The sequence below is a fragment of the Pelodiscus sinensis genome, chromosome 2 (genome assembly GCF_049634645.1).
Source record: "Pelodiscus sinensis isolate JC-2024 chromosome 2, ASM4963464v1, whole genome shotgun sequence".
Lineage (NCBI taxonomy): Eukaryota > Metazoa > Chordata > Testudines > Trionychidae > Pelodiscus > Pelodiscus sinensis.
Window position 1 is genome coordinate 107,319,663 of NC_134712.1, and position 18,792 is coordinate 107,338,454.

The following is an 18,792-nucleotide window of genomic DNA, read 5'->3' on the forward strand; positions in this document are numbered from 1 at the left end:
AGAACACTCATCTTTGACTTCCCTTACTCCTTGTGGAAGCAGGACCACCAGCATCAACTGGAGTGCCCTCTCAGTTCAAATTGGCTGTCTTAACTAGACCCACTAATTCGAATCGTGGAAGATTGACAGCAGCAGCTTTGATCTACTCTGTATTGTAGACATGCCTTTAGGTGTCTGGCCACCTATCTCCCGCCTAAGCTCCAGAGCAATTGATAACTCATGGGAGAACAGATGCTCAACCACCTTAAAGTCATTGGGCCAGAGAGAGAACGGCTCTGTAGCCTGGTGGTTTAGGCACTCACCTGGGAAGTGGAAGACTCAGGGTCCAGTGACTCTCTTTTTAATTATTTATATACAACAGAACAGCTTCAACAGGAGAGATGAAGGAAGTGCCACTTCTGAATACCCCATAGTCAGTGGTTCCAGCCACAGCCACTAGCTTCCTCTAGGTCCCGTGGGTGTTCAGCCCCCTACTTCCCCAAGCCCTGCCCGCACCCAACTCTTTGCCACAAGTGCTCACCCTACCCTGCCCCTGTTCGACTCCTTCCCTGCCCAGTTCTGCCTCCTCCCCAAAGTATGCCCATCCTCACTCCACCACCCAGCACCTCCTGCATGCTGTGGAAAAGTCATCACTGCAGGCTGGAGGCGCTTGGAGGGAGAGGGGGAGCTGATCAGAAGGGTTGCTGGTGGATGAGAGACACTGGGGACTGGGTGGGGGGATATGTCTGTTTGTGGGTGCTCAGCATCCACTACATTTTTTCCTATTTTTAATTTGATTTAGAGAAGAATTATACCCTGGGCAAAGTCAGAAGGTGTTTGTTCTTCTCTTTTAATGTGGCAACTACTCTTCTTATTGGATTCTTGTATCTATAAAGCCAACAAATATAATGACTTATTCTCTTTCCCAATAGTTACTTTGAAGGCAGCATGCACAGAATCAAGTCAACTGCTAGCAATATCCCTATTCTCTAATTATTAGTTTCCATCAGAGTTTGGCTAATTCAATTTTCGTGGCACAGAGGATTATTGAATATCTGGCTGATATAGGTGAAAATGTTTTTTGTAGAACCTTAAAAAAGAGCTGTCCAGATGCAGTATTTTGGTCTACATTCACCTGAGACAGACACTTCAAAGTGTCATATATATGTAAGATTTGTCTGTTTTGGCCCTGAATGCCCTATGCTCTCTCTTTACAGTCTGTTATCTGTTAATAATACAAATTATTAAACAGGAATATCTACTATATATCTGAGAGAGTTTGAGTATGTGTGTCTGTCTGTCCATTTACCTGCCTGTGAGTCCATTTGTTCAATAACTCCTCCTAAACGGTAAGTGTTAGGACCACCAAATCTGGTCTGCAACTTAAAAAAGATCTCACCAAACTAAGTGACTGGGCAACAAAATGGCAAATGAAATTTAATGTGGATAAATGTAAAGTAATGCACATTGGGAAAAATAACCCCAACTATACATATGATATGATGGGGGCTAATTTAGCTACAACTAATCAGGAAAGAGATCTTGGAGTCATCGTGGATAGTTCTCTGAAGACGTCCATGCAGTGAACAGTGGCAGTCAAAAAAGCAAACAGGATGTTAGGAATAATTAAAAAAGGGTTAAAAAATAAGACAGAGAATATCTTATTGCCCTTATATAAATCCATGGTACACCCACATCTTGAATACTGCATACAGATGTCGTCTCCTCATCTTAAAAAAGGTATACTGGTGTTAGAATAGGTTCAAAGAAGGGCAACTAAAATGATTAGGGGTTTGGAACGGGTCCCATCTGAGGAGAGATTAAAGAGACTGGGACTTTTCAGCTTGGAAAAGAGGAGACTAAGGGGGGGGGTATGATAGAGGTACATAAAATCATGAGTGGTGTGGAGAAAGTGAATAAGGAAATGTTATTTACTTGTTCCCATAATATAAGAACTAGGGGTCACCAAATGAAACTAATCGGCAGCAAGTTTAAAACAAATAAAAGGAAGTTCTTCTTCACATAGCACATAGTCAATCTGTGGAACCCCCTTGCCAGAGGAGGCTGTGAAGGCTAGGACTATAACAGGGTTTAAAAGAGAACTAGATAAATTCATGGAGGTTAAGTCCATAAATGGCTATTAGCTAGTATGGGTAAGGAATGGTGTCCCTAGCCTCTGTTTGTCAGAGGGTGGAGATGGATGGCAGGAGAGAGATCGCTTGATCATTACCTGTTCGCTTCACTCCCTCTGGGACACCTGGCATTGGCCACTGTCGGCAGACAGGATACTGGGCTGGATGGACCTTTGGTCTGACCCATTATGGCCGTTCTTATGTTCCTCTTATCATAACTTAAAGCAAGGTCAGGGTTTGGTTATACCAGGACAATGGGATTTTCCTGGAATATGATTTTCTCCTAAAATGCAAAGGGAGGGGGTCTGCTTGCAGGCAGAGTTATACTACAGAATGACCATGAAGGGCTGGCGCACTGGTAAGAGAGTGACCAGCTGGCGGCAGGGCCATGGGGGGTGCAGGACTCAGGGCAGGGACTAAGGGGTTCAGGAGTAAGGGCAGGGGTTTGGGAGGTGTGGGGGGCACAGAGGAGAGGGTGGGGATATAGGAGGTTGGCTGATCCCCAGGGGCTGTACAGCCTGGCTCCCTGTGGCTGGCTGGGACAAGGGGAGGGCCGCACTGCCCAGGCTCCAAATCCCTAGAGCTGGCCAGGGCATGAGAGGCTGTGCTGCCCAGGTGCGGATTACGGGTGTTGGTTGGGACGGGGGTGGGGGGAAGGGAGCCGTGCTGCCTGGGCACCAGATCCCTAGAGCCAGCCAGGGTAAAGGGGGCTGTGCAGCCCAGGCATGGATTCCCAGGGATGGTCAGGACAAGAGGGGGAGCATGCTGTCTGGCTAGCAACTCACTAGCAGGTGACCCTGACCCTTCAAAGGTGGCTGGCAACATCCAGAGCCCTGAGACGCTCTGAAATTACCTGAGGAATGCCGAGTAAATGTGCTAGTTTGTTACAACTTGGGTTAGAGTAACATGGGAACATATCACAGCACAAGAGATCGATGAATGAGGTAAGACAAGTTAGTTCCAAAATCTATACTGAGCTGAAAAACAGTCCAACTGTCTACATTAGTTGTACATTACGCCACTGCTCAGAAGCAAGCTTAGTTCCAAGGGTTCTGAAAGATGATGCACAAGAACCATTGCTGGTGGTTGCCTTTGAGGGTGGTTTCATACTGGGAAGCTTTACCATCCGTCTTTGTGCAATTCTTTTAGTGTGTAAATCACCTTTGCACCCCATGGAACTTTTGGTTGGAAATTTATAATTTATGAAGTTTGTACCTTGACAGTCTCATTTTTTGTAGCACAAAAAATGTTTCTCAAAACATTGTTCCCACACTGAAAATCAAGAATTTGGGTGTCCTGTTCACGGAGAATTAAAACAAGCAAGAATAAAAAAATTAAATCAACACTGAGTTCTGAAGACCATTTCTAAACTTTCTGCCTGAAAGCACAGAAAAAACGATGGACTGAGGCATGACTGAATTAACCTTGAAATTATCCCGTACCACATAATCCTTAGCAAGTTTCCAGGAGCACAGAGAGAGGTTTCTTACTTTGGAAGGAGACAGGATGGAAATGAAATCGTCTCTTTTTAAAATTGCTTTTGGGTAAAGAGGATTAGAAACAATGGACTATCACGAGAGGTTTTATGCCTATGGTGATAGAAAAAGAGTGTTTTGTCTGACAGGTTGCTGTGCTGTTGTACACCTATGTCCTTGGTCCTTTTATTACTCAAAGTACAGTTTGAATATGTGTATTGCATGTACTAATTTATGCCAATGAAATAGTATTTTTAAAATCCCCATTTCTGGATATAAATTAACATGGGCAGATTCAGTCTTGAACTGCAAATGGACCTCATTTGCAAAATTTGAATCCAAAGTTCTCCAGAGTTAGGGAATCTTGAATCTGAAGTTATGGTTCAAATCCCTTTCTCTTTTTACACACACAGACTGATGTAATTACAGCATTTGCTGGGGCAATTAGAGGAGCCTGCTGAGAATTTGGTCTGATATGCTCCCCAGGCTTTACTGAACTATGAAATGCAATAAAGAGCTCTTGCAATCAAACACCTTCTGAAGCCAATTTGGATTCCACCCTTAGAGAAGCATGACAGAACATTTCTAGTGATCAGTCAGAGGATTCTGAATACTAATAATGCAGAGGATATGCCCTCTTACACTTTTCACAAATTAGCAGAAAATGGGCAGACTTCGGTCTCCTAGTTCTAGAAAGGCACCAGCATGCTGAATGTCTCATGGCATGAACAGAGTAAATTAACTCTATGGAAACTCAAGGTCTAACTGGTTCACCTCTTGATGTTAACATTTGGCAGGAAATAAGTCTGTTGCTTCAATTCCTGGGGTAAAGAGGGTGCTGTCCCCTGATTCCTGAGATTCTTCATTTGGTTTGTGTTTAAATATTGGCTTCTTTCCATCGATTTCAGGTAACTCTCAGCATCACACGAAATCAGGATGAACACAATATGCAGTGAAAACTTTCAAAACTATGAATAGTCCTGCAGAACCTTAGAGACTAACAAAAATGTACGAGATATAAGTAGCTAAAATTTCTGGAAACCAGACACCAGTTGCACACACATGGGTGATGTATTTCTGCTGATTCCATTTAAGATCCTACTGTGCGCTCTTGTAATCCAAAGCAAATAAACTCTAATTTATTATATACCAGCTCAGTTCCTGGCTGCCTTTCATCAAACTACTACTGAATGCTGCCCTTAAAGTTATTGGAGATCATTGTAGTTTAGGGGGATTCTCTGTTAATCTGTTATGGCCTAATGACTCCATACCACTACCACTCTGTTTCTTTTGCAGGGGGTTTGGTCAGAACTTCCCCATACCATGCAGATAATAGCTGTTCTCTCAGTCCCTGGGGAATTTGGCTAATGGTGTAAATCACAAACACCTTCAGACTGCTCTATATTTGGCTGTGGAACTAGACCTGCAGGCAGTTCACCCAGGATGGAAAAAGCTCATAAGTCACCCATGTGCCTGCCCTCCTAAACTGCACTGTTGGCCCCTTGTCCGTAGTCCAGGTCACTAGGTCAATTCACAGGGAAGAACATTTTCCAGTTACTCATTACCACTGCAAATGAACAATATACAGACCTACTGGGAACATTTTTATGGGGGGAGGGGTGCTGAGAGCCCTTGAACAAAACTGTAAACCCTGTATATGATGGAAACCATTCACTTCCCTAGTTCCAGCACCTATGACAATATATTGCTTTTAGTTTGTTTATATCATTTTAACAAGTCAATATTCCTTATGACAAGACTGATGTCTCTCTTAGCTCTGAAGCTGACTTCTGCAGAAGTCAATACTTTCATTGATGTCAATGGGATAAGCATCAGCTCCTCACTTAACACAATAAAGTGTTGTGTACAGGTTGGACCTCCCTGGTCCGGCATTGTCGGGACCTGACCGGTCCCATACGACAGTATTTGCTGGACCAGAGGAAGTGTCCCTTGTCACCGGCCCCGAGCTAGCTGGCCCCCTACCTCTGGCCCCCTCTACCCTTTCCCATGCTCTGCTGCCACCAGCCCTGGCCCTGGGCTGCCTTTGGCAGTCAGGGTTCTCCAGACCTGGCCCACATGCAGCCAGATTTCCCCAGCCCCGTGCTGCTGTGTGCAGACAGATTTCCCCAGCTGACCCGGTCAGGGTTCTCTGGCTCCGTGCTGCTGTGGGCTGCCACAGGCGGCCAGGATTCTCTGGCCCCTGACCCCGCACTGCCATGGGCACCCGGACGTCTACAGCTGCTGGCCCCATGCTGCTGCGGGCTGCTGGGATTCTCCAGTCCATGGCCCCAGCACTGCTATGGGGCTCCTCCAGCCCCACTATCTCCGGCCCCAGCCGTGCTGCTGGCCCTCCTGCCATTAGGCTCCAGAGTGCTCTGGTCCAGGAGCATCTGTAGTTCTGCCACACCATGGATGTTGCTGGACCAGAGAGGTGCAACCTGTAGTAAAGTTTGGAGAGGTCTATTTCTGCCCTTCCTGTTCAGTGTCTCCGTTTCTTCTGATTTCAGAGACAGTTGCATGCCTGTCTCTGAGGACAGAATTTTGCCCTAAAATATGGGTTGCTCATTTTTGCTCTAAAGATGCTGGGTTGCAAATCCCAGAGCAACAAGAGCAGCCTATGTGTTCATGCAATCGCACTGGAACAACTTACCACTCTGAACCTGCTTGTGACTGCACTTAGGACTTCTTGCTTATCTGTTAATTGCTTTGACCTTTTTGTTTACTTCATACTCAGGAATCTCAGAATTTGCTACACTAAATTGATCCTAGGATTGAAGCAATGAACAAACAAACATTGACTTAACCTTTTCTGTTACTCTGTCAATACAGTCTATACAAATGCATGTGCTATTACACTGGTGAAACCTAGGTTATGCTTGAAACTAATGTTCTTTATTTAATACAGTTGTGTAGTGCAGATTCACAAAGCACCCACTTGAATGTCTTTAATAAAATATCTCACTCCTATTGAAAAGGACTTTTCCCATAGGATGACAGATCAAAAGTCTCTCCAATTTTAGAAGGACTGTTCCTTCTTTGTTAGCATTCTTCTCACCACAGTGTTCTCTCTCTTTCTAAAAAAATCCATTACCATGCAAGTACAAACTGTGACACCAGTTGCAAAAATGTACAACTCTGTTTGATCCCAGCTATGGTTCACTACTCAATAGAAGTCATTAGGTGTTTTAATTAACCCATGTTTAACCTTTTAGTTGCAGAATTAAAACAGTGCTCAGAGTGCATCTCTAACAGGTATAGTTGAACACTTAGGAGCTGTGTACACTGCCACTTCTTGTGCAAGAAAAACCCTCTTGTGCAATGCCACTACGCTGATTATTTTCAGGAATAACGGCTTTCTGCAAGAGGGTTTTTCTTGCTCAAGAAGGGGCAGTGTAGACAGCTCCTTCTGACGCAAGAGCCTCTTCTGCAAAAATGGCAGCTCATTAGGTATGCAAATGAGGCTCGGCGATATTCCACGCTTAGCCTCATTTGCATATTTCTCACGCAAGAAGCCACGAGTGTAGACATAGCCTTAGGAGACACATGCCAGAGTGGGTTATGCGCTAGAAAGCTTTAAGCTTGCTAGATTGTTCATGGTCCATATAACTGCATTCTGTAACAACTTGATCATCAGTGGGTACAGGGGATAAAGAAAATAATTTAGAAACCCTAAAATAAATATCTTTGAAAGACCTCATTTTATAATTACAATGACTACATTATTTTATAGCAGCTCTTTAAGTTTTCTATTTATTCTGCCATAGTCTGTATTTCTTCCTTATTCCCCATGGATTTTATTATACCACTTACTATTTATGGATGTTATTTGTAAAATGCTTTGGGATCACTTGACTCTGAAAGGTGCTATGTGAAACAAAATTTGATTCTATTTGTTTGGTCTGGACAGCAATCAAGCAAGCTAAGGGATCAAGAGCTGTTTACATACCAACTTCACTTAATGTCATTTTTGGATACGTTTCAGGTTCAGCATAGTTCTATGCCTCATTTTTTTCATAGGAAACAATTGAAAAGCTTTCCCATTTATACTTTACATAATATTACTCTGTATTAAAGAGATCATTTTCAAAGGTGTTTGGATCAATATTTGACATACTACTTGATGCAGTCTTGAAATATGTTGCTTTCCCTCTCTCCCCTCAAAAAAGTCTTGGTGGTTGTTTTTTTATGCTCGTAGCCTAGAGCACACATGAACATCCCTGCAATAGCAAATATGTCAGTGTGTGACAGAAGGGGAAAAATATCAATAAAGAAAAAATACTTTGGTTTCAGATTTCCAAATTTATAAGAAATGAATGGGGGGGGGGCAGAGAGGGGGAGAGATGAAGGCTAGATAAAGATTGGTAGAGAACAGTTTTGTTTTCACAAAGTTATGATGTTCCCTTTCCCCCCCAACCCTACTTTCAAGAGCCAGGGAGGCCCATGGAATTTCTGGGCTTAAAATAGATTTGGCTGGAAAGTTTGCTTCTCTTCCTACTCTTCTAATTGAAACATCATGTTGTCCGAGCAGGGACTGTGCCTTCTTATGTGGTTGGAGCTTATTGTAAGTGCTAAAGCAATACAGATAACATCCAAACACTATGAGTGGAGTAGGAATTAAAATGAAATGGGACATAATGAATCAGATTACTAGTTGTTAACTAACCTCACATGTTAAAATGGGAATGTTTTCTATTTTCCCTTGCCAGCAAATATTCATTTCTTTGTTTTATTTTCTCATAGGCTGCCAGGGAGAAGGACTGCTGTCCCCGGTAAATGCTTTTTATAGTCTCAAATATTTAATTCTGTGCCCCAGTTCTGTAAGCTGAAACCAAATGGGGAATTTGGGTTTGACAGTGAAACTCTGTGGGCCAGTCCCAGGTTCTGTTCAGACACAGTAAAGACTCAGAACTTGTCTTCACTGCTAAACAAGATGTATATTTTATAAGAGTAACTATGCCCATGAGCTATCTTGATATGAAAACATTGTGAAAACCTGGCACTTTATTTTTACCATGAGGTAAGCTCCCCAGGGTCTGCTATTGGAAGGGGTTTAGGGTAAAACTAAAGTGCCTGCGCTCCACTGTGTTTTTACCTCAGGATAGGTCATGAATGTTAGTTTCCCTGAGGTAAATTTTTAGCAGTGAAGACAAGTCCTGCTGAAGTTCAGTTTATGTGGTAATGGGACTGGGAACACTATAGAGAACACAAGTCCCTCATATCATTTTGCAGCCCCTTAGCTGAGAAGGAAGCAGCTTTTGTGGGCTTTGAATAAATCCCCATCCAGCTGTCTTCAGGCAAGGAAGAACATGGGCCCTTGAGGGAGGAAAACTCCTCCGATGAGGATGAGGGACGGAGGGAAGGGAAACTTTCCTATAAGGACAAACTTAAAAAACAACAAATAGTCTGGTAGTACTTTAAAAATGAACAAAACATGAAGATGGTATCATGAGCTTTCATGGGCACAGCCCACTTCTTCAGATGACAAATGCATGAAAATGATGTCCATGCTAAGCTGTGTAGTAGATGAAATTTATGTGCTGCACCTTTGTTAAAAAAGTCTTAAGTCAACTTTAACTTAAATCTTCTAGATTTCTCTCAAAAAAGCCTATGTTCCTTTCACTGATGCTCCAAACCTTCCTATTTGATTCAATTTGATGCATTCAGTCTCTATAGAAACAGCAGCAGATCCCACAGGTAACTGGGAAAGGTCACCTTCTGTTCCTTTAAAAAATAAAATAAAAGGAAGCACATGACAACATGGTGCATTCACCCAAGGATTAAAAAGTTCTTTTCCAACTGTGAACATTAGTGCAAGACCAAGCCATTCAAGTTTGTTGACCACCCTGAAGCAAAAGGAAGCATTAAGTGCAAACCAAATGTAACCACTGAACTAGCAGGAAATTCAAATTGCTCTCAATTGTCTGAGGGTCAGGAAAGCTAATGGATAGCACCATTTCTAAATGGTACTTCAGGATCATTGTGTGAGGGCTTGTTTACATGCAAAATTACACCGGTTTAACTAAAAGTGTGATTTAAAATAAATTTAGATAAATGAAAGCATAAAGGTGTATGTAAACTTTTCAAGAGATATCAACTAGTCTTATATCAGTTTAGTTTAAAACTGGTTTAAGTTAAGCCAAAATAAGCCACTACTGTCTACTACCTGAAGTTGTAGACTAACTAAATTGGTTTAAAAAACAATGTAAGTTTAAACCAATGTCATTTCTGTGCTTTAAATGAGGTGACAGACTTAATAGCATGTGTATTAATGTGAACGAGGCAAGTCCAGGACCAAAATAATGACTCTGGAGGAGAAATGAAGAGAGTGTATATTGATGCAGTATTTAAAGTAGCAACAAATCACATGACTGTAAATAGATAAACGTCACTGATAAAGAACTGGGATATAGTGATGTTAAGGGTCCTGGATTATCTCTCTGCATTTTTTTCAATTACAAATTGCATTTCTCTTTCCTTGAGCTCTTTGTATAGTACATTTGTCCTTTGAGGGGGGAAAAATGACTTTGTAAGTGAAAGTCATTTCTCCCACACAAAGTGAATCCTGCACAGGTGAAGGGCTGGTGAGTTGAGGAGGTGAATACACATCCTCCACTCTGTGGTCAGATAGTAGGGCTGCCCTGTAGATAGCATGCAGCTGCTATTTCAACCTTTTTGTGGTGTTTGGATGTAAACACAGATCCTGCCTGTTGTTTTCCCCTCAAGCCTGCCCAAGCCTTTCCTTCCTCTACCCAAGATAATACTTATTAGCCAAAATGGGTAAGAGTGGTATCCCTAACCTCTATTTGTCAGGGGTTGGAATGGATGACCGGAGAGGAATCACTTGATTTCCTATTCTGCTCACTCCCTCTGGGCCATCTGGCATTGGCCACTGTTGGAAGATAGGACACTGGCTAGATGGACCTTTAGTCTGACCCAGTATGGCTATTTTTATGTTATGTTCTCCAATTCCAAGATGCACTTTGCATTCTCATCCTCCATGCAAGTGTAACCACCACCAAGGTGGATTTGAACCTGGGACCTTAGTATAGGAACCTCTACTCTCTGAGCTAAAAGCCAGCTGGCTCCCAGCCCATCCTGTAGAGGTCGCTTGATCTTAACTGTTGCAATGGTCTAGGTGCCACTTGCAGTACTCAGTAACCACACTAGGTGTGTGGGTTACACAAGGGCACAGATTTCCCTTTTATACAGGGTGTGCTGCTATTCAGCACAGACACACTTTCCTCTAACCCTAAATCCAAGCTGAAATAATACAAAAGGGCCTGGCACTGTTGGCCCACACTGCGTTGATTTCAACTATAAGATATCCTTTGCAGTTTGAATTTTCACCTTAGTTTCAGAAAAGTCATTTTAGCCCCTGAGGCTACGTCTAGATAGCAGCGCTATTTTGGGCTACCAGAAGTATCCCGAAATAGCTATTCCACATCTTTATATGTTATATTTCAAAATAACGGGTGCGCTACTCCCAAGTCCCTGTAATCCTCATTCCACAAGGGTTAAGGGACTTGTCAAAATAGCGCTTTATTTCAAAATAGCATAGCTTATTTCGAGGTAATGATGCAGTGTAGATGCACCGTCAAAGTGTTTTGAACTGACTTTCAATGAGCATTAAAACCAAGTTGATCTTGAAGAGCAACTTTAAAACACAGTAAAAATCCAGACAAAACCAAAATGCCACTAGGTATTCCCAGAAAGCCCTTGGTTAAATTTTTCTTGCAACAGTGCCCTTGCCTGGTACAGCTCCAACCCCCTGGCTGCTCCATGAGTAAGCCATTCTTTTCTTTCTATGGGTCATGTTTATAGTGTGCATTCTGACTCGCATATAAAAGATTTATGACTAAATTAGTTCTGTCTGTATGGTGATTTTATAATACAACAGACCTTTCATGAATAAACTGGAAATTGTATACCAACAGCAAGCCACTGAGATCCACTAGATGCCAAGATGAATGAATGGGAGTAAGAAGACAGCACCACGCTGGGGACCCAGTCTCATGGCAGATGGTTCTAAAACTGAGAGTATGTCTACACTAGCCCCCAGTTCGAACTAGGGAGGCTAATGTAGGCATTTGAACTTGCAAATGACGCCCAGGATTTAAATATCCCGAGCTTTATTTGCATGTTCCCGGCCGGTCGCCATTTTTAAATGCCTCTAGTCCGGACTAACTGCCCGCGGCTACATGTGGCAGTTAAACGGTAATTCGAATTACCTTAGTTCGAATTACCTGTTACACACACATTCCTCATCCTCAGAGTGTAAAGTTGCATCTTGTGATCTGTATTATATCTATGTGAATCTAGTATTTCCCAGCAAGGGGGAAGGTATGCCCTACATGTCTAGGAAGCATCAGGCTAATTTGAATCTGTGTAATTCTTCTTTCTCATTTAACATTATGTTTTGCTTTTTTACTGGATGTACAAGAATTGCCCCAGAAGTGAGGGTGCCCATGTCTTATTCGATCCTCACCATTCTAAAATAGGGACTACTAAAGCTTTAACTCCTTTCATCTTTTTTCCTATTAAAAAAGATGCTATTGCTTCTGGTCCCAGTCTACAGCTACTGAATGGGTGCACAGGCAAAGTGATGCAATGTGCAGCCCCTCAAATTACAGCTCACCAGCTCTGTTCTCGCTGGCATTCTGAAGACATCATTTCCTTCTAGAACTGGTGGTCTTGGAATAACTTATTAAATGGCATCGAGTTTAAAACATTGATAGGACAACAATTCTTCTAGCACTCAGACATGCTGAGCAACAGTCCCAAATTTATCGTGAAATGGATTGTAGGTAACCCTGCTACAAGAAATATATTTCAGTTTAGTATAATTTTATGCCTTTCCATTTGAGGAGATCTCTGTCTTTGAGGCTGGGAAATACATACAGTTTTCTTCTACTAAAGGATTCAGTGGAAAAACCAGATTAGCAACATTTCAATAACACCCAGTTCTATCTACCATGCCCACAAGATATTGACCAAAAGTGTTCAGAGTCTGTAATAAGTCTGTAACCTTTTCCAGATTCTACTGGGATAAGTGAGCCCTTAAAAATGTCAGTGTCTATCATACCATGGCTGCAATAGATGAACCAAGTGAGTGAGGAGTTGGTAGCAAACCATAAAAATAGAAATCTCAGTTAGGGTGCCCTTTTATTAGAGGCTAGGGACATGACTGCCTTTCTCAGCAGTGCAGAATTTAATGCTAGAGCAATTCATGAGCAAAACTAGAGCAAAAATTGCTAATGAATTCTATTTGTAACTGAGATTAGTTTTGGTGGGAGGTAGTATTTCAGTGAGGCAGGTATTAGCAAAACATGTTGAACTAACATTAGAAATCACTTCTAAACAGATCACTGATGCTGCTATCCTACCACCTGGTTGTATAAATACTCTTGGTTGTTGCAACTGGTTCCTGTCTTTTGTGTGGCAGATTCTCTGGAAGCAAACAGGACATGTGGCATTGGAACCTTCAGGATATTATGGTGACTGTTAAACGGTCAACAAAAGCTTAATCCTTTCTAGCACAATAAGAAAGATCCTATTTTGCTCTAGTAGAGGGAGTTGACAGAAAAAAAGCTAGCTTGACAGCCCTGGAGACTGAAATATCCTGTGTGTCACTAAAGAAATATGGAATATTTAATAGCAGTAAAAGCCCCCTCGCGTTGCACCCTGCCAGCATGTTTTAGTTCTGTTCTGCAGAGAATGCCTCCAGAGATGAAAGGATAATTCTAGCCCTATTTAGACATTCATCTTTGTGCTGATTTTTCTTCAGTGATGCCAGTTAGTACCAAGTATGCAGGTGGATTGGTGATGTGGGCAGCTGTTCCCTAACAACTGGATGGGGGGAAGGGGTCATCAGCTCATCTCATATGTGACATCAGTAATAAAACCCTTGCCCTATAAGTGATGCTAAGAGAAAAATTTCAGGAAGAAGCTTGTCTCAAAGCAAAGCCCAGGAAATATTGTGCCACGTGGCTATTCAGGGAAAGTATCTGTGAAAAAAGGCAGGAAATATAGCTAAGACCTGATCTACACTCGGGCTACGTCTACACTGCACTATTTTGCACAAGAAATATACAAATGAGGCAAAGCGTGGAATATCACCGTGCCTCATTTGCATAATTAATGAGTGGCCACTTTTTGCTCAAGAGGCTTTTGTGCAAAAAGGAGCCATCTGTACGGCTTGACAGGGTCAGGCCAGGGAGCTGCTGCAGAGAAGGGAAAAAGCAGCCCAAAAAGGGAAAAACCCTGTGGGAAGAAGCAGAGAACTGCAGCCCAATTAGATGCAGCTGGGAGGGAGCTGGCTCAGGCAAATTGGGGCCAGCTGACTTCTCTGCTGTCTGTCTGAGGGCCTTTAAAAGCCTCAGCAGTTGGAGGCTGGTGGGGAGAGTGAGAGGATAGAAGGAAGGTGGAGGAGGAGGAGAGATAGAGAGGAAGAAATTGGAGAGAGCAATTTTGACCATCATTAGGTAAAGGCAGCTAGGGAGGGAGACTGTGGGCCCCTGGCTGGGCTCCCTACCATTGAGACCTGCTGAAAAAACCCCAAACTTGGGGGCTAAGGAGAGGAGGCCTACACAGTGGTGGCTTGGGGAAGAGGGACCCTTGCCACAGGCTCCTTTTTGTGCAAAAACCCCCTCTTGCGCAAGAGCTGTTCTTCCTGAATATAAGTGGAAGAACGGCTCTTGCGCCAGATGGGGGTTTTATGCAAAAAGGAGCCGGGTAGACAGCTCTGTTTTGCGCAAAAGCCTCTTGCTCAAAAAGTGGCCACTCATTAATTATGCAAATGTGGCACAGCAATATTCCATGCTTTGCCTCACTTGCATATTTTCTTGCCCAAGAGAGCGAAGTGTAGACGTAGCCTAAGAGTTTAGGTTGAATTTTAGCCACATAAGGTCAATATTTTAAGTAGGGAGTCTACACTACCCAGCCCTTTCCATTGACTTTAAGGGCCACTGAAGTTGATTTTGATACTCCTGCTTTCCATGAGAAGTAATGCAAAATTCGATCTTGCATGGCCACATTTATGGTAGTGTAGACCCAGCATTGAGAGAGTCAACATTTTTGGCCTCTGGAAGGCATCCCACAGTGCCATGCTGTGACCAGAACTTGCACCTCTCCTGCTCTCCAGTTGAACAGGAAGAAGCCCTGGGAAAGTCTGAATTTCATTTTTGGTGTGGCCAGTGTTGCGAGCACACCTCAGAGCATTACTTAAGCAGCACCAGGGGCGGCCCGTGGACCTAGGCAAACTAGGCAGTTGCCTAGGGTGCTGCGGGCCCAGGTGCCTGATGATGACATCAGAGGACGCCGGGGTGCCCTGTGATTATGTCACGGCCGTGCAGGCGGGGGCGCCAATCGCGCCTTCTGCCTAGGGTGCTAGCTGCCCCAGCCAGCCTTAGGCCGCTCCTGAGCAGCACACATGGCTATGACTTCCATGAGTTCAAATCCTGTAAGTTCCAGTTCCTAGGGTTGCAAAAGAGTACCAGCATGGAGTGTGCAGGAGTTTTTGGACCTTATTGAGGCATGGAGAGAGGAGCCTGTTCTCCCAGAGCTCCAAAGCAGCAAAAGAGATACTGATATCTGTGCAAAGATAGTGAGGTGCATGGTGGAGAAAGGGTACTCCTGGAACTCCCACCAGTGCCATGTTTAAAAAAAAAAAAAAAAGGAGCTGAGGCAATCCTATTACAGAACAAAGCAGGCAAACAGACAGTCTGGGGCCTTGCCGCAAAAATGCAGCTTCTACCACCAGCTGCATACGATCCTAGGGAGGGACCTAACCAGCTTCCCAACCAGATCGTGGAATCCGCCTACACAGGGCCACGGGGGCCCAGAACAGCTTGTTAATGTGTCTGGAGGTGGAGCAGGAATCCGCCCTGCTTATCTCCATAAAGCTCTTAAAAAGGAAGTTTTTGATCCTTCTCACAAGGTTTCTGGGGAGGCCTTATTCCATCCTCCACGGCAGGACACCTTCCCACACCAAGCCAGAAGTAAGTGGTCTGGCATCATTGCAGAATAACACCCAGGTTTCTGGCCACATTCAGTCAACACCAGGTTCCTATTACTCTGTGTGATTTGGAGAAGATGGATGCCTTGCATTGCAACCTTGATGAAGGAGGAGGGGAAGCTACTAGCAGCTGCCTCTGCTGCTAGCATGGCTTCAGCCTCTGGCACCATCTCCCTCCCTGCCTCCTCCCCTCCCATTGCAGGCTCCTGCAGGATGGAAAAGTAGCACTTTCCCAGGAAGTGGGGTGTGGCAGAAACAGAGGAGGGAAGCTGTGCGAGCCACTGCCCTACCCCACTGACATGACTGGACCCCTTATCCCCACTCTCCCCAGCTGCAGGATAATGCCTTGGTAGGCTGCTTACCATGCCTGCCTCCAAGTTGTGTGAGTCCAGATGTTCCCTTGAAAACTCTGTTAGGGTATGTCTACGCTACAGCGCTAATTCGAACTAACTTAGTTCGAATTAGTTAATTCGAACTAAGCTAATTCGAACTAACGCATCCAGACTAAAAAACTAGTTCGAATTAGCGTTTTGGTAATTCGAACTAGCATGTCCACATTAAGTGGACCCTGAACCGGGGTTAAGGATGGCCAGAAACAGTGCCGGCAGGGCATCAGATGAGAACTTAGAGAGTGGAGCTGCTGTCTCAGGCTAGCCGAGGGCTGTGCTTAAAGGGACCCAACCTCCACCCCGGACAGACAGTTCTCAAGGGTACCCCGCTTGCAAAGCAGTCCTGGCTTGGATTGCCTGGAGTACCCACACTGGGCACATCACAGCACTCGGCCATCAGACCGGCTGCACTTGCCGCAGGCTGCCATCTGGGGAGAGGCGGCAATTGGGGGGCTGCAGGAGAGGTTCCACCCCCAGAAGACCGCAGAGCCAACCCAGTCCTCCCCATCGGGGGCTCGTACCACATTCCTCCCTCACCTCCTTCCACTTACTCCTCCCTAGCCCCCCTTCCTGATATACTAAATAAAGGACAACTGTGTTCAAAAATAGAATCTTTCTTTATTGAACAAAACTGGGGGAGACTGGGAAAAGGAGGTGGGAGAGGGGAAGAGAGAGGGTGGGAGAGGGGAGGGCAACTAGAATGATGAGGGGTTTGGAACAGGTCCCATATGAAGAGAGGCTAAAGAGACTGAGACTTTTCAGCTTAGAAAAGAGGAGACTGAGGGGGGATAGGATAGAGGTCTATAAAAGCATGAGTGGGGTGGAGAGGGTGCATAAAGAAAAGTTCTTCATTAGTTCCCATAATAGAAGGACTAGAGGACACCAAAGGAAAGGAATGGGTAGCAGGCTTCAAACTAATAACAGAAAGTTGTTCTTCACAAAGCAAAGAGTCAACCTGTGGAACTCATTGCTGCAGGAGGTTGTGAAGGCTAGAACTAGAACAGAGTTTAAAGAGAAGTGAGATAAAGTGATGGAGGTTGGGTCCATGGAGTGGTATTAGCCAGGGGGTAGGAGTGGTGTCCCTGCCCAAAGTTTGTGGCAGGCTGGAGAGGGATGGCACGAGACAAATGGCTTGGTCACTGTCTTCGGTCCATCCCCTCCAGGGTCCCTAGGGTTGGCCGCTGTCGGCAGACAGGCTACTGGGCTAGATGGACCTTTGGTCTTACCCAGTATGGCCATTGTAAGCTCAGGGCTCAGGGTCGGGGGTCTCAGTGGACCACCTTGATTTTCATGCACACCTGCTCCTGGGTGGCCAGGCTGGCAGCTCTCGTGCCCTAGACGGCCACTTTCCTGTGCCTAGTGCGGAGATCGTGGACGAGGTCCACGATGTCCGCACTAGACCAGGCGGGTGCCCGCCTCTTGCGGTCCTGGGCAAGCTCCCGGGAGCCACCAGCCTGGTCCCAGGAAGAGCGGGAGGGCTGGGGGGCATCGGGTGGCTGGCTCGAGCCGTGCCAAGTGCAGGGTCTGCTAGCTGGGTGCTGGCAGGCTTGCACCTGGCACGGGCACCGTAGCCAGCCAGTGCCCCTTTAAGGGGTCCGGGGCCAGGACGGGGGCAATAGAGTTTCCCTGGGGTTGGCCAGAGTGGCCACCAAGGAAAGCTGGGGAGGGCTAGCCTCCCACTAGTTCAAATTAAGGGGCTACACACCCCTTAATTCGAACTAGTAAGTTCGAACTAGGCTTAGTCCTCGTAGAATGAGGTTTACCTAGTTCGAACGAAGTGCTCCGCTAGTTCGAATTAAGTTCAAACTAGCGGAGCGCTTGTGTAGTGCCTATCAAAGTTAATTCGAACTAACGGACGTTAGTTCGAATTAACTTTGTAGTGTAGACATACCCTCAGATACTTGCTCTACAGTGGTTGCCTTAAAGCATAACTTTGCCCTGGCACAGAACACAGCTCCATTGTTTTTAGAGAGCCCTTCGTGTATGTTAACAGATTAAGTTTTAGGTTTCACAATGTCAATCCTGTAATGTATGATTTTGCAACTTTTTGTTACTGTGGGATCAGCAGGGAGCTTGCTGCCTACCCCTCTGGCTCCAGCAGTCATCCAGCTTGCACAAATCTGCAGGCAAAAATGGGCAAGGGAAGACATGTTTCAGGAGTGGAGTGGAGAAATACTCTCCTGGAGGAGAGGATAGCAGATCAGCAGGAAAGGAAAGTGCAGGGAACTGCAAGCAAAGCAACAGGAGAATGTCTTTTCCTCCCTGACGGCTGTGATGGAGTGCCTGGTGGTGTGCTTGCAGAAGACTCCCCACCAGAACTCCTCTCACTCCGTGCAGAATAACTTTCCTCACTCAGTTCTGTAGCCTCCACCCCCAGGTTCCTCAGAATATGGGAGAGGGGGGACTCAAGGGAAGCCTCACATTCAACCTCTAGGATCTTGGGAGGCAAAAGGCTGTCATCAGATTTCTGATCCCCCCCCCCTTCAGGTTCCACCGTGGACTTCTTTTCAGTCCCTACGGTCTTCCCTAAATAAAAACGCATGATCTCTGAACAAGAGTCTCTTTATTGCTTATATTGCAGGGATCGGGTAGGAGATTACAGGCACACACAGGCTGTGTCTACATTGGCCCCTATTCCATAATAGGGATGCAAATATAGCACTTTGGAATAGGCAAATCCGTGGGGGATTTAAATATCCCCCGCGGGATTTGCATTTTCATGGCTGCCGCTTTTTTCCGGCTTGTAGATAAACCGGAGAAAAGCGCCAGTCTGGACGCGATCCTCTGGAAAATAAGCTCTTTGA